The sequence below is a fragment of the Cavia porcellus genome, unplaced genomic scaffold, assembly GCF_034190915.1.
Source record: "Cavia porcellus strain 051 isolate PalLab524CR breed Dunkin Hartley unplaced genomic scaffold, mCavPor4.1 scaffold_2, whole genome shotgun sequence".
Classification (NCBI taxonomy): Eukaryota; Metazoa; Chordata; class Mammalia; order Rodentia; family Caviidae; genus Cavia; species Cavia porcellus.
The window spans coordinates 156,453,909-156,478,566 of record NW_026947485.1 but is presented as its reverse complement, the minus strand read 5'-3'; positions in this window follow the sequence as shown (position 1 = coordinate 156,478,566).

Genomic DNA, 24,658 nt, shown 5'->3' with positions numbered 1-24,658 from the left:
AAAAGCACCACGGGTTGGTCAGCAAGGGGAGGTCAGGAAACATGCATTGCCAATGTAGGTTAGGTTTCTGAAAAACATCACGGGGTGTTGAGAATTGTAAGGGTTTCTAACAGGCCTTTCACTAGTAGGAGTGAAAAAAACATCACGGGGTGGTGTGAATCAGAGGGCCTGAATCAGGATAGGCAGTGAGTGGCAATGTAGGATGGAGAAGAGCATCATGTGGTGGTCAGGATGGAGAGGTCAGGAAACATGCAGTGGCAATGTAGGAAAGGTTTCTGAAAAAAATTGCGGGGTGTTGCGTATTGTAAGGTTTTCTAACAAGCCATTCACAAGTAGGAGTGGCAAAAACATCATGGAATGGTGTGAAGCGGAGGGCCTGAATTAGGATAGGCAGTGAGTGTCAATGTAGAATGGAGAAAAGCACCATGGGTTTGTCAGCATGGGGAGGTAAGGAAACATGCAGTGGCAATTTAGGATAGGTTTGTGAAAAACATCGCAGGTTGGTGAGCATTGTAAAGATTTCTAACAGACCATTCACTAGCAGGAGTGAGAAAAAAATCACGGCGTGGTGTGAATCAGAGGGCCTGAATTAGGATAGGCAGTGTGTGGTAATGTATAATGGAGAAAAGCACCACGGGTTGGTCAGCATGGGGAGGTCAGGAAACATGCATTGGCAATGTAGGATAGGTTTCTGAAAAACATCGCGGGTAGTGAGAATTGCAAGGGTTTCTAACAGGCCATTCACTAGTAGGAGTGAGAAAAACATCACGGGGTGGTGTGAATCAGAGCGCCTGAATTAGGATAGGCAGTGAGTGGCAATGTAGGATGGAGAAAAGCACCCCGGGGTGGTCAGCATGGGGAGGTCCGGAGACATGCAGTGGCAATGTAGTATAGGTATCTGAAAAACAACGCGGGTGGTGTGCATTGTAAGGGTTTCTAACAGGCCTTTCATTAGTAGGAGTGAGAAAAACATCACAGGATGGTGTGAATCGGAGGGCCTGAATCAGGATAGGCAGTGACTGGCAATGTAGGATGGAGAAAACCACCAAGGTGTGGTCAGAATGGGGAGGTCAGGAAACATGCAGTGGCAACGTAGGATAGGTTTCTGAAAAAAATCGGGTGGTGGTGCGCATTGAAATGGTTTCTAACAGGCCATTCACTAGTAGCAGTGAGAAAATCATCACTGGTTGGTGTGTATCGGAAGGCCTGAATCAGGATAGGCTGTGAGTGGCAATGTAAAACTGAGAAAAGCACCTCGGGATGATCAGCATGGGGAAGTCAGGAAACATGCAATGGCAATGAAGGATAGGTTTCTAATAAACATCGCAGGGTGGTGCACATTGTGACGTTTCTAACAGGAAATTTACTAGTAGGACTGAGAAAAACATCACGGGGTGGTGTGAATCAGAGGGCCTAAATCAGGATAGGCAGTGAGTGGCAATGTAGGATGGAGTAAAGCACCACGGGGTGGTCAGGATGGGGAGGTCACGAAACATGCAGTGAAAATGTAGGATAGGTTTCTGAAAAACATCGTGGGGTGGTCCTCATTGTAAGGGTTTCTAACAGGCCATTAACTAGTAGGAGTGAGAAATACATCATGGTGTGGTGTGAATCAGAGGGTCTGAATCAGGATAGGCAGTGAGTGTTAATATAAAATGGAGAAAAGCACCACGGGTTGGTCAGCATGGGGAAGTCAGGAAACATGCAGTGGCAATGTAGGATAGGTTTCTGAAAAACATCGCAGGGTGGTGCGCATTGTAAAGGTTTATAACAGGCTATTCAATAGTAGGAGTGAGAAATACATCATGGTTGGTGTGAATCGGAGGGCCTGAATTAGGATTGGCAGTTAGTGGCAATGTAGGATTGAGAAAAGCACCACGAGGTGGTCAGCAAAGGGAGGTCAGAAAACATGCAGTGGCAATATAGGATAGGTTTCTGAAAAACAACGCGGGTGGTGCGCATTATAAGGGTTTCTAACAGGCCATTCACTAGTAGGAGTGAGAAAAACATCACGGGGTGGTGTGAATCAGAGGGCCTGAATCAGGATAGGCATGAGTGGCAATGTAGGATGGAGAAAGGCACCATGTGGTGGTCAGGATTGAGAGGTCAGGAAACATGCAGTGGCAATGTAGGAGAGGTTTCTGAAAAATAATGCGGGTGGTGCGCATTGTACAGGTTTTAGAAGGCCATTCATTGGTAGGAGTGAGAAAAACATCACGGCGTGGTGTGAATCCGAGGGCCTGAATCATGATAGGCAGTGAGTGCCAATGTAGGACGGAGAAAAGCACCATGGGGTGTTCAGAATGGGGAGGTCAGGAAACTTGCAGTGGCAATGTAGGATAGGTTTCTGAAAAACATATTGGGGTGGTGTGCATTGTAAGGCTTTCTTAAAGGCCCTTCACTTGTAGGAGTGAGAAAAACATCAGGGGTGGTGTGAATCAGAGGGCCGGAATTAGGATAGGAAGTGAGTGGCAATGTAGGATGGGGAAAAGCACCTTGGGGTGGTCATGATGGGGAGGTCAGGAAACATGCAGTGGCAATGTAGGATAGGTATCTGAAAAACAACGCGGGCGGTGCACATTGTAAGGCTTTCTAACAGGCCATTCACTAGTAGGAGTGAGAAAAACATCACGGGGTGGTGCGAATCGGAGGGCCTGAATCAGGATAGGTAGTGAGTGGCAAGGTAGCATGGAGAAAAGCAGCACGGGGTGGTCAGGATGGGGAGGTCAGGAAACATGCAGTGGCTATGTAGGATAGGTATGTGAAAAACATTGTGGGGTGGTGCGCATTGCAATGGTTTCTAACAGGCCATTAACTAATAGGAGTGAGAAATACAACATGATGTGGTGTGAATGGGAGGCCCTGAGTCAGGATAGCAGTGAGTGGTAATGTAAAATGGAGAAAAGGACCACGGGTTTGTCAGCATGGGGAGATCAGGAAACATGCAGTGGCAATGTAGGATAGGTTTCTGAAAAATATCGCGGGGTGGTGCGCATTGTAAGGGTTTCTAACAGGCCATTCACTAGCAGGAGTGAGAAAAAATCAACGGTGTGGTGTGAATCGGAGGGCCTGAATCAGGATAGGCAGTGAGTGGCAATGTAGGATGGAGAAGAGCACCATGTGGTGGTCAGGATGGAGAGGTCAGGAAACATGCAGTGGCAATGTAGGAAAGTTTCTGAAAAAAATTGCGGGGTGGTGCGTATTGTAAGGTTTTCTAACAAGCCATTCACAAGTAGGAGTGGCAAAAACTTCATGGAATGGTGTGAAGCGGAGGGCCTGAATTAGGATAGGCAGTGAGTGTCAATGTAGAATGGAGAAAAGCACCATGGGTTTGTCAGCATGGGGAGGTAAGGAAACATGCAGTGGCAATTTAGGATAGGTTTGTGAAAAACATCGCAGGTTGGTGTGCATTGTAAAGATTTCTAACAGACCATACACTAGAGGAGTGAGAAAAAAATCACGGCGTGGTGTGAATCAGAGGGCCTGAATTAGGATAGGCAGTGAGTGGTAATGTATAATGGAGAAAAGCACCACGGGTTGGTCAGCATGGGGAGGTCAGGAAACATGCATTGGCAATGTAGGATAGGTTTCTGAAAAACATCGCGGGTAGTGAGAATTGCAAGGGTTTCTAACAGGCCATTCACTAGTAGGAGTGAGAAAAACATCACGGGGTGGTGTGAATCAGAGTGCCTGAACTAGGATAGGCAGTGAGTGGCAATGTAGGATGGAGAAAAGCCCCACAGGGTGGTCAGCATGGGGAGGTCCGGAGACATGCAGTGGTAATGTAGGATAGGTATCTGAAAAACAACGCGGGTGGTGTGCATTGTAAGGGTTTCTAACAGGCCATTCATTAGTAGGAGTGAGAAAAACGTCACGGGATGGTGTGAATCGGAGGGCCTGAATCAGGATAGGCAGTGACTGGCAATGTAGGATGGAGAAAACCACCAAGGGGAGGTCAGCATGGGGAGATCAGGAAACATGCAGTGGCAATGTAGGATAGGTTTCTGAAAAAAATCGGGTGGTGGTGCGCATTGAAATGGTTTCTAACAGGCCATTCACTAGTAGCAGTGAGAAAATCATCACTGGTTGGTGTGTATCGGAAGGCCTGAATCAGGATAGGCTGTGAGTGGCAATGTAAAACTGAGAAAAGCACCTCGGGATGATCAGCATGGGGAAGTCAGGAAACATGCAATGGCAATGTAGGATAGGTTTCTAATAAACATCGCAGGGTGGTGCACATTGTGACGTTTCTAACAGGAAATTTACTAGTAGGACTGAGAAAAACATCACGGGGTGGTGTGAATCGGAGGGCCTAAATCAGGATAGGCAGTGAGTGGCAATGTAGGATGGAGAAAACCACCAAGGGGAGGTCAGCATGGGGAGGTCAGGAAACATGCAGTGGCAATGTAGGATAGGTTTCTGAAAAAAATCGGGTGGTGGTGCGCATTGAAATGGTTTCTAACAGGCCATTCACTAGTAGCAGTGAGAAAATCATCACTGGTTGGTGTGTATCGGAAGGCCTGAATCAGGATAGGCTGTGAGTGGCTATGTAAAACTGAGAAAAGCACCTCGGGATGATCAGCATGGGGAAGTCAGGAAACATGCAATGGCAATGAAGGATAGGTTTCTAATAAACATCGCAGGGTGGTGCACATTGTGACGTTTCTAACAGGAAATTTACTAGTAGGACTGAGAAAAACATCACGGGGTGGTGTGAATCAGAGGGCTTAAATCAGGATAGGCAGTGAGTGGCAATGTAGGATGGAGTAAAGCACCACGGGGTGGTCAGGATGGGGAGGTCACGAAACATGCAGTGACAATGTAGGATAGGTTTCTGAAAAACATCGTGGGGTGGTCCTCATTGTAAGGGTTTCTAACAGGCCATTAACTAGTAGGAGTGAGAAATACATCATGGTGTGGTGTGAATCGGAGGGTCTGAATCAGGATAGGCAGTGAGTGTTAATATAAAATGGAGAAAAGCACCACGGGTTGGTCAGCATGGGGAAGTCAGGAAACATGCAGTGGCAATGTAGGATAGGTTTCTGAAAAACATCACGGGGTGGTGCTCATTGTAAGGGTTTCTATCAGGCCATTCACTAGTAGGAGTGAGAAAAACATCACGGTGTGGTGTGAATGGGAGTGGCTGAATCAGGATAGGGAGTAATTGGCAACGTAGGATGGAGAAAAACACCAGGGGTGGTCAGAATGGGGAGGTCAGGAAACTTTCAGTGGCAATGTAGGATAGGTTTCTGAAAAACATCTTGGGGTGGTGCGCATCGTAATGCTTTTTTAAAGGCCCTTCACTTGTAGGAGTGAGAAAAACATCAGGGGAGTTGTGAATCGAAGGGCCTGAATTAGGATAGGCAGTGAGTGACAATGTAGGATGGAGAAAAGCACCATGGTTTTTTCAGCATGGGGAGGTAAGGAAACATGCAGTGGCAATTTAGGATAGGTTTGTGAAAAACATCGTGGGGTGGTGCGCATTGTAAGGATTTGTAACAGGCCATTCACTAGCAGGAGTGAGAAAAAAATCACGGCGTGGTGTGAATTGGAGGGCCTGAATCAGGATAGGCAATGAGTGGTAATGTAAAATATAGAAAAGCAATACGAGTTGGTCAGCATGGGGAGGTCAGGAAACATGCAGTGGCAATGTAGGATAGGTTTCTGAAAAACATCGCAGGGTGGTGCGCATTGTAAAGGTTTATAACAGGCTATTCAATAGTAGGAGTGAGAAATACATCATGGTTTGTGTGAATCAGAGGGCCTCAATTAGGATAGAAAGTGAGGGGTAATGTGGCATGGAGAAAAGCCCCAGGGGTCGTCAGCAAATGGAGGTCAGGAAACATGCAGTGGCAATGTAGGATAGGTTTCTGAAAAGCATCGCAAGGTGGTGTGCATTGTAAGGGTTTCTAACAGGCCATTCACTAGCAGGAGTGAGAAAAAATCAACAGTGTGGTGTGAATCGGAGGGCCTGAATCAGGATAGGCAGTGAGTGGTAATGTAAAATGGAGAAAAGCACCACGGGTTGGTCAGCAAGGGGAGGTCAGGAAACATGCATTGGCAATGTAGGATAGGTTTCTGAAAAGCATCGCGGGTAGTGAGAATTGCAAGGGTTTCTAACAGGCCATTCACTTGTAGGAGTGAGAAAAACATCAGGGGTGGTGTGAATCAGAGGGCCGGAATTAGGATAGGAAGTGAGTGGCAATGTAGGATGGAGAAAAGCACCTTGGGGTGGTCATGATGGGGAGGTCAGGAAACATGCAGTGGCAATGTAGGATAGGTTTCTGAAAAACATCGCGGTGTGGTGAGAATTGTAAGGGTTTCTAACAGGCCATTCACTAGTAGGAGTGAGAAAAACATCACGGAGTGGTGTGAATCGCAGGGCCAGAATTAGGATAGGCAGTGAGTGGCAATGTAGGATGGAGAAAAGTACCACAGGGTGGTCAGCACGGGGTGGTCAGGAAACATACAGTGTAGGATAGGTATCTGAAAAACAACGCGGGCGGTGCACATTGTAAGGCTTTCTAACAGGCCATTCACTAGTAGGAGTGAGAAAAACATCACGGGGTGGTGTGAATCGGAGGGCCTGAATCAGGATAGGTAGTGAGTGGCAAGGTAGCATGGAGAAAAGCAGCACGGGGTGGTCAGGTTGGGGAGGTCAGGAAACATGCAGTGGCTATGTAGGATAGGTATGTGAAAAACATTGTGGGGTGGTGCGCATTGCAATGGTTTCTAACAGGACATTAACTAATAGGAGTGAGAAATACAACATGGTGTGGTGTGAATGGGAGGCCCTGAGTCAGGATAGCAGTGAGTGGTAATGTAAAATGGAGAAAAGGACCACGGGTTTGTCAGCATGGGGAGATCAGGAAACATGCAGTGGCAATGTAGGATAGGTTTCCGAAAAATATTGCGGGGTGGTGCGCATTGAAAGGGTTTCTAACAGGCCATTCACTAGCAGGAGTGAGAAAAAATCAACGGTGTGGTGTGAATCGGAGGGCCTGAATCAGGATAGGCAGTGAGTGGTAATGTAAAATGGAGAAAAGCACCACGGGTTGGTCAGCAAGGGGAGGTCAGGAAACATGCATTGCCAATGTAGGTTAGGTTTCTGAAAAACATCACGGGGTGTTGAGAATTGTAAGGGTTTCTAACAGGCCTTTCACTAGTAGGAGTGAAAAAAACATCACGGGGTGGTGTGAATCAGAGGGCCTGAATCAGGATAGGCAGTGAGTGGCAATGTAGGATGGAGAAGAGCATCATGTGGTGGTCAGGATGGAGAGGTCAGGAAACATGCAGTGGCAATGTAGGAAAGGTTTCTGAAAAAAATTGCGGGGTGTTGCGTATTGTAAGGTTTTCTAACAAGCCATTCACAAGTAGGAGTGGCAAAAACATCATGGAATGGTGTGAAGCGGAGGGCCTGAATTAGGATAGGCAGTGAGTGTCAATGTAGAATGGAGAAAAGCACCATGGGTTTGTCAGCATGGGGAGGTAAGGAAACATGCAGTGGCAATTTAGGATAGGTTTGTGAAAAACATCGCAGGTTGGTGTGCATTGTAAAGATTTCTAACAGACCATTCACTAGCAGGAGTGAGAAAAAAATCACGGCGTGGTGTGAATCAGAGGGCCTGAATTAGGATAGGCAGTGTGTGGTAATGTATAATGGAGAAAAGCACCACGGGTTGGTCAGCATGGGGAGGTCAGGAAACATGCATTGGCAATGTAGGATAGGTTTCTGAAAAACATCGCGGGTAGTGAGAATTGCAAGGGTTTCTAACAGGCCATTCACTAGTAGGAGTGAGAAAAACATCACGGGGTGGTGTGAATCAGAGCGCCTGAATTAGGATAGGCAGTGAGTGGCAATGTAGGATGGAGAAAAGCACCCCGGGGTGGTCAGCATGGGGAGGTCCGGAGACATGCAGTGGCAATGTAGGATAGGTATCTGAAAAACAACGCGGGTGGTGTGCATTGTAAGGGTTTCTAACAGGCCTTTCATTAGTAGGAGTGAGAAAAACATCACAGGATGGTGTGAATCGGAGGGCCTGAATCAGGATAGGCAGTGACTGGCAATGTAGGATGGAGAAAACCACCAAGGTGTGGTCAGAATGGGGAGGTCAGGAAACATGCAGTGGCAACGTAGGATAGGTTTCTGAAAAAAATCGGGTGGTGGTGCGCATTGAAATGGTTTCTAACAGGCCATTCACTAGTAGCAGTGAGAAAATCATCACTGGTTGGTGTGTATCGGAAGGCCTGAATCAGGATAGGCTGTGAGTGGCAATGTAAAACTGAGAAAAGCACCTCGGGATGATCAGCATGGGGAAGTCAGGAAACATGCAATGGCAATGAAGGATAGGTTTCTAATAAACATCGCAGGGTGGTGCACATTGTGACGTTTCTAACAGGAAATTTACTAGTAGGACTGAGAAAAACATCACGGGGTGGTGTGAATCAGAGGGCCTAAATCAGGATAGGCAGTGAGTGGCAATGTAGGATGGAGTAAAGCACCACGGGGTGGTCAGGATGGGGAGGTCACGAAACATGCAGTGAAAATGTAGGATAGGTTTCTGAAAAACATCGTGGGGTGGTCCTCATTGTAAGGGTTTCTAACAGGCCATTAACTAGTAGGAGTGAGAAATACATCATGGTGTGGTGTGAATCAGAGGGTCTGAATCAGGATAGGCAGTGAGTGTTAATATAAAATGGAGAAAAGCACCACGGGTTGGTCAGCATGGGGAAGTCAGGAAACATGCAGTGGCAATGTAGGATAGGTTTCTGAAAAACATCGCAGGGTGGTGCGCATTGTAAAGGTTTATAACAGGCTATTCAATAGTAGGAGTGAGAAATACATCATGGTTGGTGTGAATCAGAGGGCCTGAATTAGGATTGGCAGTTAGTGGCAATGTAGGATTGAGAAAAGCACCACGAGGTGGTCAGCAAAGGGAGGTCAGAAAACATGCAGTGGCAATATAGGATAGGTTTCTGAAAAACAACGCGGGTGGTGCGCATTATAAGGGTTTCTAACAGGCCATTCACTAGTAGGAGTGAGAAAAACATCACGGGGTGGTGTGAATCAGAGGGCCTGAATCAGGATAGGCATGAGTGGCAATGTAGGATGGAGAAAGGCACCATGTGGTGGTCAGGATTGAGAGGTCAGGAAACATGCAGTGGCAATGTAGGAGAGGTTTCTGAAAAATAATGCGGGTGGTGCGCATTGTACAGGTTTTAGAAGGCCATTCATTGGTAGGAGTGAGAAAAACATCACGGCGTGGTGTGAATCCGAGGGCCTGAATCATGATAGGCAGTGAGTGCCAATGTAGGACGGAGAAAAGCACCATGGGGTGTTCAGAATGGGGAGGTCAGGAAACTTGCAGTGGCAATGTAGGATAGGTTTCTGAAAAACATATTGGGGTGGTGTGCATTGTAAGGCTTTCTTAAAGGCCCTTCACTTGTAGGAGTGAGAAAAACATCAGGGGTGGTGTGAATCAGAGGGCCGGAATTAGGATAGGAAGTGAGTGGCAATGTAGGATGGGGAAAAGCACCTTGGGGTGGTCATGATGGGGAGGTCAGGAAACATGCAGTGGCAATGTAGGATAGGTTTCTGAAAAACATCGCGGTGTGGTGAGAATTGTAAGGGTTTCTAACAGGCCATTCACTAGTAGGAGTGAGAAAAACATCACGGGGTGGTGTGAATCGGAGGGCCAGAATTAGGATAGGCAGTGAGTGGCAATGTAGGATGGAGAAAAGTACCACAGGGTGGTCAGCACGGGGTGGTCAGGAAACATACAGTGTAGGATAGGTATCTGAAAAACAACGCGGGCGGTGCACATTGTAAGGCTTTCTAACAGGCCATTCACTAGTAGGAGTGAGAAAAACATCACGGGGTGGTGTGAATCGGAGGGCCTGAATCAGGATAGGTAGTGAGTGGCAAGGTAGCATGGAGAAAAGCAGCACGGGGTGGTCAGGATGGGGAGGTCAGGAAACATGCAGTGGCTATGTAGGATAGGTATGTGAAAAACATTGTGGGGTGGTGCGCATTGCAATGGTTTCTAACAGGCCATTAACTAATATGAGTGAGAAATACAACATGATGTGGTGTGAATGGGAGGCCCTGAGTCAGGATAGCAGTGAGTGGTAATGTAAAATGGAGAAAAGGACCACGGGTTTGTCAGCATGGGGAGATCAGGAAACATGCAGTGGCAATGTAGGATAGGTTTCTGAAAAATATCGCGGGGTGGTGCGCATTGTAAGGGTTTCTAACAGGCCATTCACTAGCAGGAGTGAGAAAAAATCAACGGTGTGGTGTGAATCGGAGGGCCTGAATCAGGATAGGCAGTGAGTGGCAATGTAGGATGGAGAAGAGCACCATGTGGTGGTCAGGATGTAGAGGTCAGGAAACATGCAGTGGCAATGTAGGAAAGTTTCTGAAAAAAATTGCGGGGTGGTGCGTATTGTAAGGTTTTCTAACAAGCCATTCACAAGTAGGAGTGGCAAAAACTTCATGGAATGGTGTGAAGCGGAGGGCCTGAATTAGGATAGGCAGTGAGTGTCAATGTAGAATGGAGAAAAGCACCATGGGTTTGTCAGCATGGGGAGGTAAGGAAACATGCAGTGGCAATTTAGGATAGGTTTGTGAAAAACATCGCAGGTTGGTGCGCATTGTAAAGATTTCTAACAGACCATACACTAGAGGAGTGAGAAAAAAATCACGGCGTGGTGTGAATCAGAGGGCCTGAATTAGGATAGGCAGTGAGTGGTAATGTATAATGGAGAAAAGCACCACGGGTTGGTCAGCATGGGGAGGTCAGGAAACATGCATTGGCAATGTAGGATAGGTTTCTGAAAAACATCGCGGGTAGTGAGAATTGCAAGGGTTTCTAACAGGCCATTCACTAGTAGGAGTGAGAAAAACATCACGGGGTGGTGTGAATCAGAGTGCCTGAACTAGGATAGGCAGTGAGTGGCAATGTAGGATGGAGAAAAGCCCCACAGGGTGGTCAGCATGGGGAGGTCCGGAGACATGCAGTGGTAATGTAGGATAGGTATCTGAAAAACAACGCGGGTGGTGTGCATTGTAAGGGTTTCTAACAGGCCATTCATTAGTAGGAGTGAGAAAAACGTCACGGGATGGTGTGAATCGGAGGGCCTGAATCAGGATAGGCAGTGACTGGCAATGTAGGATGGAGAAAACCACCAAGGGGAGGTCAGCATGGGGAGATCAGGAAACATGCAGTGGCAATGTAGGATAGGTTTCTGAAAAAAATCGGGTGGTGGTGCGCATTGAAATGGTTTCTAACAGGCCATTCACTAGTAGCAGTGAGAAAATCATCACTGGTTGGTGTGTATCGGAAGGCCTGAATCAGGATAGGCTGTGAGTGGCAATGTAAAACTGAGAAAAGCACCTCGGGATGATCAGCATGGGGAAGTCAGGAAACATGCAATGGCAATGTAGGATAGGTTTCTAATAAACATCGCAGGGTGGTGCACATTGTGACGTTTCTAACAGGAAATTTACTAGTAGGACTGAGAAAAACATCACGGGGTGGTGTGAATCAGAGGGCCTAAATCAGGATAGGCAGTGAGTGGCAATGTAGGATGGAGTAAAGCACCACGGGGTGGTCAGGATGGGGAGGTCACGAAACATGCAGTGACAATGTAGGATAGGTTTCTGAAAAACATCGTGGGGTGGTCCTCATTGTAAGGGTTTCTAACAGGCCATTAACTAGTAGGAGTGAGAAATACATCATGGTGTGGTGTGAATCGGAGGGTCTGAATCAGGATAGGCAGTGAGTGTTAATATAAAATGGAGAAAAGCACCACGGGTTGGTCAGCATGGGGAAGTCAGGAAACATGCAGTGGCAATGTAGGATAGGTTTCTGAAAAACATCACGGGGTGGTGCTCATTGTAAGGGTTTCTATCAGGCCATTCACTAGTAGGAGTGAGAAAAACATCACGGTGTGGTGTGAATGGGAGTGGCTGAATCAGGATAGGGAGTAATTGGCAACGTAGGATGGAGAAAAACACCAGGGGTGGTCAGAATGGGGAGGTCAGGAAACTTTCAGTGGCAATGTAGGATAGGTTTCTGAAAAACATCTTGGGGTGGTGCGCATCGTAATGCTTTTTTAAAGACCCTTCACTTGTAGGAGTGAGAAAAACATCAGGGGAGTTGTGAATCGAAGGGCCTGAATTAGGATAGGCAGTGAGTGACAATGTAGGATGGAGAAAAGCACCATGGTTTTTTCAGCATGGGGAGGTAAGGAAACATGCAGTGGCAATTTAGGATAGGTTTGTGAAAAACATCGTGGGGTGGTGCGCATTGTAAGGATTTGTAACAGGCCATTCACTAGCAGGAGTGAGAAAAAAATCACGGCGTGGTGTGAATTGGAGGGCCTGAATCAGGATAGGCAATGAGTGGTAATGTAAAATATAGAAAAGCAATACGAGTTGGTCAGCATGGGGAGGTCAGGAAACATGCAGTGGCAATGTAGGATAGGTTTCTGAAAAACATCGCAGGGTGGTGCGCATTGTAAAGGTTTATAACAGGCTATTCAATAGTAGGAGTGAGAAATACATCATGGTTTGTGTGAATCAGAGGGCCTCAATTAGGATAGAAAGTGAGGGGTAATGTGGCATGGAGAAAAGCCCCAGGGGTCGTCAGCAAATGGAGGTCAGGAAACATGCAGTGGCAATGTAGGATAGGTTTCTGAAAAGCATCGCAGGGTGGTGTGCATTGTAAGGGTTTCTAACAGGCCATTCACTAGCAGGAGTGAGAAAAAATCAACAGTGTGGTGTGAATCGGAGGGCCTGAATCAGGATAGGCAGTGAGTGGTAATGTAAAATGGAGAAAAGCACCACGGGTTGGTCAGCAAGGGGAGGTCAGGAAACATGCATTGGCAATGTAGGATAGGTTTCTGAAAAGCATCGCGGGTAGTGAGAATTGCAAGGGTTTCTAACAGGCCATTCACTAGTAGGAGTGAGAAAAACATCACGGGGTGGTGTGAATCAGAGCGCCTGAACTAGGATAGGCAGTGAGTGGCAATGTAGGATGGAGAAAAGCCCCACAGGGTGGTCAGCATGGGGAGGTTCGGAGACATGCAGTGGCAATGTAGGATAGGTATCTGAAAAACAACGCGGGTGGTGTGCATTGTAAGGGTTTCTAACAGACCATTCATTAGTAGGAGTGAGAAAAACATCACGGGATGGTGTGAATCGGAGGGCCTGAATCAGGATAGGCAGTGACTGGCAATGTAGGATGGAGAAAACCACCAAGGGGAGGTCAGCATGGGGAGGTCAGGAAACATGCAGTGGCAATGTAGGATAGGTTTCTGAAAAAAATCGTGTGGTGGTGCGCATTGAAATGGTTTCTAACAGGCCATTCACTAGTAGCAGTGAGAAAATCATCACTGGTTGGTGTGTATCGGAAGGCCTGAATCAGGATAGGCTGTGAGTGGCTATGTAAAACTGAGAAAAGCACCTCGGGATGATCAGCATGGGGAAGTCAGGAAACATGCAATGGCAATGTAGGATAGGTTTCTAATAAACATCGCAGGGTGGTGCACATTGTGACGTTTCTAACAGGAAATTTACTAGTAGGACTGAGAAAAACATCACGGGGTGGTGTGAATCAGAGGGCCTAAATCAGGATAGGCAGTGAGTGGCAATGTAGGATGGAGTAAAGCACCACGGGGTGGTCAGGATGGGGAGGTCACGAAACATGCAGTGACAATGTAGGATAGGTTTCTGAAAAACATCGTGGGGTGGTCCTCATTGTAAGGGTTTCTAACAGGCCATTAACTAGTAGGAGTGAGAAATACATCATGGTGTGGTGTGAATCGGAGGGTCTGAATCAGGATAGGCAGTGAGTGTTAATATAAAATGGAGAAAAGCACCACGGGTTGGTCAGCATGGGGAAGTCAGGAAACATGCAGTGGCAATGTAGGATAGGTTTCTGAAAAACATCACGGGGTGGTGCTCATTGTAAGGGTTTCTAACAGGCCATTCACTAGTAGGAGTGAGAAAAACATCACGGTGTGGTGTGAATGGGAGTGGCTGAATCAGGATAGGGAGTAATTGGCAATGTAGGATGGAGAAAAACACCAGGGGTGGTCAGAATGGGGAGGTCAGGAAACTTTCAGTGGCAATGTAGGATAGGTTTCTGAAAAACATCTTGGGGTGGTGCGCATCGTAATGCTTTTTTAAAGGCCCTTCACTTGTAGGAGTGAGAAAAACATCAGGGGAGTTGTGAATCCAAGGGCCTGAATTAGGATAGGCAGTGAGTGACAATGTAGGATGGAGAAAGGCACCATGGTTTTTTCAGCATGGGGAGGTAAGGAAACATGCAGTGGCAATTTAGGATAGGTTTGTGAAAAACATCGTGGGGTGGTGCGCATTGTAAGGATTTGTAACAGGCCATTCACTAGCAGGAGTGAGAAAAAAATCACGGCGTGGAGTGAATCGGAGGGCCTGAATTAGGATAGGCAATGAGTGGTAATGTAAAATATAGAAAAGCAATACGAGTTGGTCAGCATGGGGAGGTCAGGAAACATGCAGTGGCAATGTAGGATAGGTTTCTGAAAAACATCGCAGGGTGGTGCGCATTGTAAAGGTTTATAACAGGCTATTCAATAGTAGGAGTGAGAAATACATCATGGTTGGTGTGAATCAGAGGGCCTCAATTAGTATAGACAGTGAGTGGTAATGTAGCATGGAGAAAAGCACCAGGGGTCATCAGCAAATGGAGGTCAGGAAACATGCAGTGGCAATGTAGGATAGGTTTCTGAAAAACATCGCAGTGTGGTGCGCATTGTAAAGGTTTATAACAGGGTATTCAATAGTAGGAGTGAGAAATACATCATGGTTGGTGTGAATCGGAGGGCCTGAATTAGGATTGGCAGTTAGTGGCAATGTAGGATTGAGAAAAGCACCACGAGGTGGTCAGCAAAGGGAGGTCAGAAAACATGCAGTGGCAATATAGGATAGGTTTCTGAAAAACAACGCGGGTGGTGCGCATTATAAGGGTTTCTAACAGGCCATTCACTAGTAGGAGTGAGAAAAACATCACGGGGTGGTGTGAATCAGAGGGCCTGAATCAGGATAGTCAGTGAGTGGCAATGTAGGATGGAGAAAGGCACCATGTGGTGGTCAGGATGGAGAGGTCAGGAAACATGCAGTGGCAATGTAGGAGAGGTTTCTGAAAAATAATGCGGGTGGTGCGCATTGTACAGGTTTTAGAAGGCCATTCATTGGTAGGAGTGAGAAAAACATCACGGCGTGGTGTGAATCCGAGGGCCTGAATCATGATAGGCAGTGAGTGCCAATGTAGGACGGAGAAAAGCACCATGGGGTGTTCAGAATGGGGAGGTCAGGAAACTTGCAGTGGCAATGTAGGATAGGTTTCTGAAAAACATATTGGGGTGGTGTGCATTATAAGGCTTTCTTAAAGGCCCTTCACTTGTAGGAGTGAGAAAAACATCAGGGGTGGTGTGAATCAGAGGGCCGGAATTAGGATAGGAAGTGAGTGGCAATGTAGGATGGAGAAAAGCACCTTGGGGTGGTCATGATGGGGAGGTCAGGAAACATGCAGTGGCAATGTAGGATAGGTTTCTGAAAAACATCGCGGTGTGGTGAGAATTGTAAGGGTTTCTAACAGGCCATTCACTAGTAGGAGTGAGAAAAACATCACGGGGTGGTGTGAATCGCAGGGCCAGAATTAGGATAGGCAGTGAGTGGCAATGTAGGATGTAGAAAAGTACCACAGGGTGGTCAGCACGGGGTGGTCAGGAAACATACAGTGTAGGATAGGTATCTGAAAAACAACGCGGGTGGTGCACATTGTAAGGCTTTCTAACAGGCCATTCACTAGTAGGAGTGAGAAAAACATCACGGGGTGGTGTGAATCGGAGGGCCTGAATCAGGATAGGTAGTGAGTGGCAAGGTAGCATGGAGAAAAGCAGCACGGGGTGGTCAGGATGGGGAGGTCAGGAAACATGCAGTGGCTATGTAGGATAGGTATGTGAAAAACATTGTGGGGTGGTGCGCATTGCAATGGTTTCTAACAGGCCATTAACTAATAGGAGTGAGAAATACAACATGGTGTGGTGTGAATGGGAGGCCCTGAGTCAGGATAGCAGTGAGTGGTAATGTAAAATGGAGAAAAGGACCACGGGTTTGTCAGCATGGGGAGATCAGGAAACATGCAGTGGCAATGTAGGATAGGTTTCTGAAAAATATCGCGGGGTGGTGCGCATTGTAAGGGTTTCTAACAGGCCATTCACTAGCAGGAGTGAGAAAAAATCAACGGTGTGGTGTGAATCGGAGGGCCTGAATCAGGATAGGCAGTGAGTGGTAATGTAAAATGGAGAAAAGCACCACGGGTTGGTCAGCAAGGGGAGGTCAGGAAACATGCAATGGCAATGTAGGTTAGGTTTCTGAAAAACATCACGGGGTGTTGAGAATTGTAAGGGTTTCTAACAGGCCTTTCACTAGTAGGAGTAAAAAAAACATCACGGGGTGGTGTGAATCAGAGGGCCTGAATCAGGATAGGCAGTGAGTGGCAATGTAGGATGGAGAAGAGCACCATGTGGTGGTCAGGATGGAGAGGTCAGGAAACATGCAGTGGCAATGTAGGAAATGTTTCTGAAAAAAATTGCGGGGTGGTGCGTATTGTAAGGTTTTCTAACAAGCCATTCACAAGTAGGAGTGGCAAAAACATCATGGAATGGTGTGATGCGGAGGGCCTGAATTAGGATAGGCAGTGAGTGTCAATGTAGAATGGAGAAAAGCACCATGGGTTTGTCAGCATGGGGAGGTAAGGAAACATGCAGTGGCAATTTAGGATAGGTTTGTGAAAAACATCGCAGGTTGGTGCGCATTGTAAAGATTTCTAACAGACCATTCACTAGCAGGAGTGAGAAAAAAATCACGGCGTGGTGTGAATCAGATGGCCTGAATTAGGATAGGCAGTGAGTGGTAATGTATAATGGAGAAAAGCACCACGGGTTGGTCAGCATGGGGAGGTCAGGAAACATGCATTGGCAATGTAGGATAGGTTTCTGAAAAACATCGCGGGTAGTGAGAATTGCAAGGGTTTCTAACAGGCCATTCACTAGTAGGAGTGAGAAAAACATCACGGGGTGGTGTGAATCAGAGCGCCTGAATCAGGATAGGCAGTGAGTGGCAATGTAGGATGGAGGAAAGCACCAAGGGGTGGTCAGCATGGGGAGGTCCGGAGACATGCAGTGGCAATGTAGGATAGGTTTCTGAAAAAAATCGGGTGGTGGTGCGCATTGAAATGGTTTCTAACAGGCCATTCACTAGTAGCAGTGAGAAAATCATCACTGGTTGGTGTGTATCGGAAGGCCTGAATCAGGATAGGCTGTGAGTGGCAATGTAAAACTGAGAAAAGCACCTCGGGATGATCAGCATGGGGAAGTCAGGAAACATGCAATGGCAATGTAGGATAGGTTTCTAATAAACATCGCAGGGTGGTGCACATTGTGACGTTTCTAACAGGAAATTTACTAGTAGGACTGAGAAAAACATCACGGGGTGGTGTGAATCAGAGGGCCTAAATCAGGATAGGCAGTGAGTGGCAATGTAGGATGGAGTAAAGCACCACGGGGTGGTCAGGATGGGGAGGTCACGAAACATGCAGTGACAATGTAGGATAGGTTTCTGAAAAACATCGTGGGGTGGTCCTCATTGTAAGGGTTTCTAACAGGCCATTAACTAGTAGGAGTGAGAAATACATCATGGTGTGGTGTGAATCGGAGGGTCTGAATCAGGATAGGCAGTGAGTGTTAATATAAAATGGAGAAAAGCACCACGGGTTGGTCAGCATGGGGAAGTCAGGAAACATGCAGTGGCAATGTAGGATAGGTTTCTGAAAAACATCACGGGGTGGTGCTCATTGTAAGGATTTCTAACAGGCCATTCACTAGTAGGAGTGAGAAAAACATCACGGTGTGGTGTGAATGGGAGTGGCTGAATCAGGATAGGGAGTAATTGGCAATGTAGGATGGAGAAAAACACCAGGGGTGGTCAGAATGGGGAGGTCAGGAAACTTTCAGTGGCAATGTAGGATAGGTTTCTGAAAAACATCTTGGGGTGGTGCGCATCGTAATGCTTTTTAAAAGGCCCTTCACTTGTAGGAGGGAGAAAAACATCAGGGGAGTTGTGAATCGAAGGGCCTGAATTAGGATAGGCAGTGAGTGACAATGTAGGATGGAGAAAAGCACCATGGTTTTTTCAGCATGGGGAGGTAAGGAAACATGCAGTGGCAATTTAGGATAGGTTTGTGAAAAACATCGTGGGGTGGTGCGCATTGTAAGGATTTGTAACAGGCCATTCACTAGCAGGAGTGAGAAAAAAATCACGGAGTGGTGTGAATCGGAGGGCCTGAATCAGGATAGGCAATGAGTGGTAATGTAAAATATAGAAAAGCAATACGAGTTGGTCAGCATGGGGAGGTCAGGAAACATGCAGTGGCAATGTAGGATAGGTTTCTGAAAAACTTCGCAGGGTGGTGCACATTGTAAAGGTTTATAACAGGCTATTCAATAGTAGGAGTGAGAAATACATCATGGTTGGTGTAAATCAGAGGGCCTCAATTAGGTTAGACAGTGAGTGGTAATGTAGCATGGAGAAAAGCACCAGGGGTCGTCAGCAAATGGAGGTCAGGAAACATGCAGTGGCAATGTAGGATAGGTTTCTGAAAAACATCGCAGGGTGGTGTGCATTGTAAAGGTTTATAACAGGCTATTCAATAGTAGGAGTGAGAAATACATCATGGTTGGTGTGAATCGGAGGGCCTGAATTATGATTGGCAGTTAGTGGCAATGTAGGATTGAGAAAAGCACCACGAGGTGGTCAGCAAAGGGAGGTCAGAAAACATGCAGTGGCAATATAGGATAGGTTTCTGAAAAACAACGCGGGTGGTGCACATTATAAGGGTTTCTAACAGGCCATTCACTAGTAGGAGTGAGAAAAACATCACGGAGTGGTGTGAATCAGAGGGCCTGAATCAGGATAGGCAGTGAGTGGCAATGTAGGATGGAGAAGAGCACCATGTGGTGGTCAGGAAGGAGAGGTCAGGAAACATGCAGTGGCAATGTAGGAGAGGTTTCTGAAAAACATCACGGGGTCGTGCGTATTGTAACGGTTTCTAACAGGCCATTCAGTAGTAGGAGTGAGAAAAACATCACAGGGTGGTTTCAAACCCAGGGCCTGAATTATGATAGGCAGTGAGTGACAATGTAGGATGGAGAAAAGCACTAGGGTGTGGTCAGCATGGGGAGGTCAGGAAACATGCATTGGCAATGTAGGATAGGTTTCTGAAAAACATCGGGTGGTGGTGCGCATTGTAATGGTTTCTAACAGGCCATTAACTAATAGGAGTGAGAAATACAACATGATGTGGTGTGAATGGGAGGGCCTGAGTCAGGATAGCAGTGAGTGGTAATGTAAAATGGAGAAAAGGACCACGGGTTTGTCAGCATGGGGTGATCAGGAAACATGCATTGGCAATGTAGGATAGGTTTCTGAAAAATATCGCGGGGTGGTGCGCATTGTAAGGGTTTCTAACAGGCCATTCACTAGCAGGAGTGAGAAAAAATCAACAGTGTGGTGTGAATCGGAGGGCCTGAATCAGGATAGGCAGTGAGTGGTAATGTAAAATGGAGAAAAGCACCACGGGTTGGTCAGCAAGGGGAGGTCAGGAAACATGCATTGGCAATGTAGGATAGGTTTCTGAAAAACATCGCGGGTAGTGAGAATTGCAAGGGTTTCTAACAGGCCATTCACTAGTAGGAGTGAGAAAAACATCACGGGGTGGTGTGAATCAGAGCGCCTGAACTAGGATAGGCAGTGAGTGGCAATGTAGGATGGAGAAAAGCCCCACAGGGTGGTCAGCATGGGGAGGTCCGGAGACATGCAGTGGCAATGTAGGATAGGTATCTGAAAAACAACGCGGGTGGTGTGCATTGTAAGGGTTTCTAACAGACCATTCATTAGTAGGAGTGAGAAAAACATCACGGGATGGTGTGAATCGGAGGGCCTGAATCAGGATAGGCAGTGACTGGCAATGTAGGATGGAGAAAACCACCAAGGGGAGGTCAGCATGGGGAGGTCAGGAAACATGCAGTGGCAATGTAGGATAGGTTTCTGAAAAAAATCGGGTGGTGGTGCGCATTGAAATGGTTTCTAACAGGCCATTCACTAGTAGCAGTGAGAAAATCATCACTGGTTGGTGTGTATCGGAAGGCCTGAATCAGGATAGGCTGTGAGTGGCTATGTAAAACTGAGAAAAGCACCTCGGGATGATCAGCATGGGGAAGTCAGGAAACATGCAATGGCAATGTAGGATAGGTTTCTAATAAACATCGCAGGGTGGTGCACATTGTGACGTTTCTAACAGGAAATTTACTAGTAGGACTGAGAAAAACATCACGGGGTGGTGTGAATCAGAGGGCCTAAATCAGGATAGGCAGTGAGTGGCAATGTAGGATGGAGTAAAGCACCACGGGGTGGTCAGGATGGGGAGGTCACGAAACATGCAGTGACAATGTAGGATAGGTTTCTGAAAAACATCGTGGGGTGGTCCTCATTGTAAGGGTTTCTAACAGGCCATTAACTAGTAGGAGTGAGAAATACATCATGGTGTGGTGTGAATCGGAGGGTCTGAATCAGGATAGGCAGTGAGTGTTAATATAAAATGGAGAAAAGCACCACGGGTTGGTCAGCATGGGGAAGTCAGGAAACATGCAGTGGCAATGTAGGATAGGTTTCTGAAAAACATCACTGGGTGGTGCTCATTGTAAGGGTTTCTAACAGGCCATTCACTAGTAGGAGTGAGAAAAACATCACGGTGTGGTGTGAATGGGAGTGGCTGAATCAGGATAGGGAGTAATTGGCAATGTAGGATGGAGAAAAACACCAGGGGTGGTCAGAATGGGGAGGTCAGGAAACTTTCAGTGGCAATGTAGGATAGGTTTCTGAAAAACATCTTGGGGTGGTGCGCATCGTAATGCTTTTTTAAAGGCCCTTCACTTGTAGGAGTGAGAAAAACATCAGGGGAGTTGTGAATCGAAGGGCCTGAATTAGGATAGGCAGTGAGTGACAATGTAGGATGGAGAAAAGCACCATGGTTTTTTCAGCATGGGGAGGTAAGGAAACATGCAGTGGCAATTTAGGATAGGTTTGTGAAAAACATCGTGGGGTGGTGCGCATTGTAAGGATTTGTAACAGGCCATTCACTAGCAGGAGTGAGAAAAAAATCACGGCGTGGTGTGAATCGGAGGGCCTGAATTAGGATAGGCAATGAGTGGTAATGTAAAATATAGAAAAGCAATACGAGTTGGTCAGCATGGGGAGGTCAGGAAACATGCAGTGGCAATGTAGGATAGGTTTCTGAAAAACATCGCAGGGTGGTGCGCATTGTAAAGGTTTATAACAGGCTATTCAATAGTAGGAGTGAGAAATACATCATGGTTGGTGTGAATCAGAGGGCCTCAATTAGTATAGACAGTGAGTGGTAATGTAGCATGGAGAAAAGCACCAGGGGTCATCAGCAAATGGAGGTCAGGAAACATGCAGTGGCAATGTAGGATAGGTTTCTGAAAAACATCGCAGTGTGGTGCGCATTGTAAAGGTTTATAACAGGGTATTCAATAGTAGGAGTGAGAAATACATCATGGTTGGTGTGAATCGGAGGGCCTGAATTAGGATTGGCAGTTAGTGGCAATGTAGGATTGAGAAAAGCACCACGAGGTGGTCAGCAAAGGGAGGTCAGAAAACATGCAGTGGCAATATAGGATAGGTTTCTGAAAAACAACGCGGGTGGTGCGCATTATAAGGGTTTCTAACAGGCCATTCACTAGTAGGAGTGAGAAAAACATCACGGGGTGGTGTGAATCAGAGGGCCTGAATCAGGATAGTCAGTGAGTGGCAATGTAGGATGGAGAAAGGCACCATGTGGTGGTCAGGATGGAGAGGTCAGGAAACATGCAGTGGCAATGTAGGAGAGGTTTCTGAAAAATAATGCGGGTGGTGCGCATTGTACAGGTTTTAGAAGGCCATTCATTGGTAGGAGTCAGAAAAACATCACGGCATGGTGTGAATCCGAGGGCCTGAATCATGATAGGCAGTGAGTGCCAATGTAGGACGGAGAAAAGCACCATGGGGTGTTCAGAATGGGGAGGTCAGGAAACTTGCAGTGGCAATGTAGGATAGGTTTCTGAAAAACATATTGGGGTGGTGTGCATTATAAGGCTTTCTTAAAGGCCCTTCACTTGTAGGAGTGAGAAAAACATCAGGGGTGGTGTGAATCAGAGGGCCGGAATTAGGATAGGAAGTGAGTGGCAATGTAGGATGGAGAAAAGCACCTTGGGGTGGTCATGATGGGGAGGTCAGGAAACATGCAGTGGCAATGTAGGATAGGTTTCTGAAAAACATCGCGGTGTGGTGAGAATTGTAAGGGTTTCTAACAGGCCATTCACTAGTAGGAGTGAGAAAAACATCACGGGGTGGTGTGAATCGCAGGGCCAGAATTAGGATAGGCAGTGAGTGGCAATGTAGGATGTAGAAAAGTACCACAGGGTGGTCAGCACGGGGTGGTCAGGAAACATACAGTGTAGGATAGGTATCTGAAAAACAACGCGGGTGGTGCACATTGTAAGGCTTTCTAACAGGCCATTCACTAGTAGGAGTGAGAAAAACATCACGGGGTGGTGTGAATCGGAGGGCCTGAATCAGGATAGGTAGTGAGTGGCAAGGTAGCATGGAGAAAAGCAGCACGGGGTGGTCAGGATGGGGAGGTCAGGAAACATGCAGTGGCTATGTAGGATAGGTATGTGAAAAACATTGTGGGGTGGTGCGCATTGCAATGGTTTCTAACAGGCCATTAACTAATAGGAGTGAGAAATACAACATGGTGTGGTGTGAATGGGAGGCCCTGAGTCAGGATAGCAGTGAGTGGTAATGTAAAATGGAGAAAAGGACCACGGGTTTGTCAGCATGGGGAGATCAGGAAACATGCAGTGGCAATGTAGGATAGGTTTCTGAAAAATATCGCGGGGTGGTGCGCATTGTAAGGGTTTCTAACAGGCCATTCACTAGCAGGAGTGAGAAAAAATCAACGGTGTGGTGTGAATCGGAGGGCCTGAATCAGGATAGGCAGTGAGTGGTAATGTAAAATGGAGAAAAGCACCACGGGTTGGTCAGCAAGGGGAGGTCAGGAAACATGCAATGGCAATGTAGGTTAGGTTTCTGAAAAACATCACGGGGTGTTGAGAATTGTAAGGGTTTCTAACAGGCCTTTCACTAGTAGGAGTGAAAAAAACATCACGGGGTGGTGTGAATCAGAGGGCCTGAATCAGGATAGGCAGTGAGTGGCAATGTAGGATGGAGAAGAGCACCATGTGGTGGTCAGGATGGAAAGGTCAGGAAACATGCAGTGGCAATGTAGGAAATGTTTCTGAAAAAAATTGCGGGGTGGTGCGTATTGTAAGGTTTTCTAACAAGCCATTCACAAGTAGGAGTGGCAAAAACATCATGGAATGGTGTGATGCGGAGGGCCTGAATTAGGATAGGCAGTGAGTGTCAATGTAGAATGGAGAAAAGCACCATGGGTTTGTCAGCATGGGGAGGTAAGGAAACATGCAGTGGCAATTTAGGATAGGTTTGTGAAAAACATCGCAGGTTGGTGCGCATTGTAAAGATTTCTAACAGACCATTCACTAGCAGGAGTGAGAAAAAAATCACGGCGTGGTGTGAATCAGATGGCCTGAATTAGGATAGGCAGTGAGTGGTAATGTATAATGGAGAAAAGCACCACGGGTTGGTCAGCATGGGGAGGTCAGGAAACATGCATTGGCAATGTAGGATAGGTTTCTGAAAAACATCGCGGGTAGTGAGAATTGCAAGGGTTTCTAACAGGCCATTCACTAGTAGGAGTGAGAAAAACATCACGGGGTGGTGTGAATCAGAGCGCCTGAATCAGGATAGGCAGTGAGTGGCAATGTAGGATGGAGAAAAGCACCAAGGGGTGGTCAGCATGGGGAGGTCCGGAGACATGCAGTGGCAATGTAGGATAGGTTTCTGAAAAAAATCAGGTGGTGGTGCGCATTGAAATGGTTTCTAACAGGCCATTCACTAGTAGCAGTGAGAAAATCATCACTGGTTGGTGTGTATCGGAAGGCCTGAATCAGGATAGGCTGTGAGTGGCAATGTAAAACTGAGAAAAGCACCTCGGGATGATCAGCATGGGGAAGTCAGGAAACATGCAATGGCAATGTAGGATAGGTTTCTAATAAACATCGCAGGGTGGTGCACATTGTGACGTTTCTAACAGGAAATTTACTAGTAGGACTGAGAAAAACATCACGGGGTGGTGTGAATCAGAGGGCCTAAATCAGGATAGGCAGTGAGAGGCAATGTAGGATGGAGTAAAGCACCACGGGGTGGTCAGGATGGGGAGGTCACGAAACATGCAGTGACAATGTAGGATAGGTTTCTGAAAAACATCGTGGGGTGGTCCTCATTGTAAGGGTTTCTAACAGGCCATTAACTAGTAGGAGTGAGAAATACATCATGGTGTGGTGTGAATCGGAGGGTCTGAATCAGGATAGGCAGTGAGTGTTAATATAAAATGGAGAAAAGCACCACGGG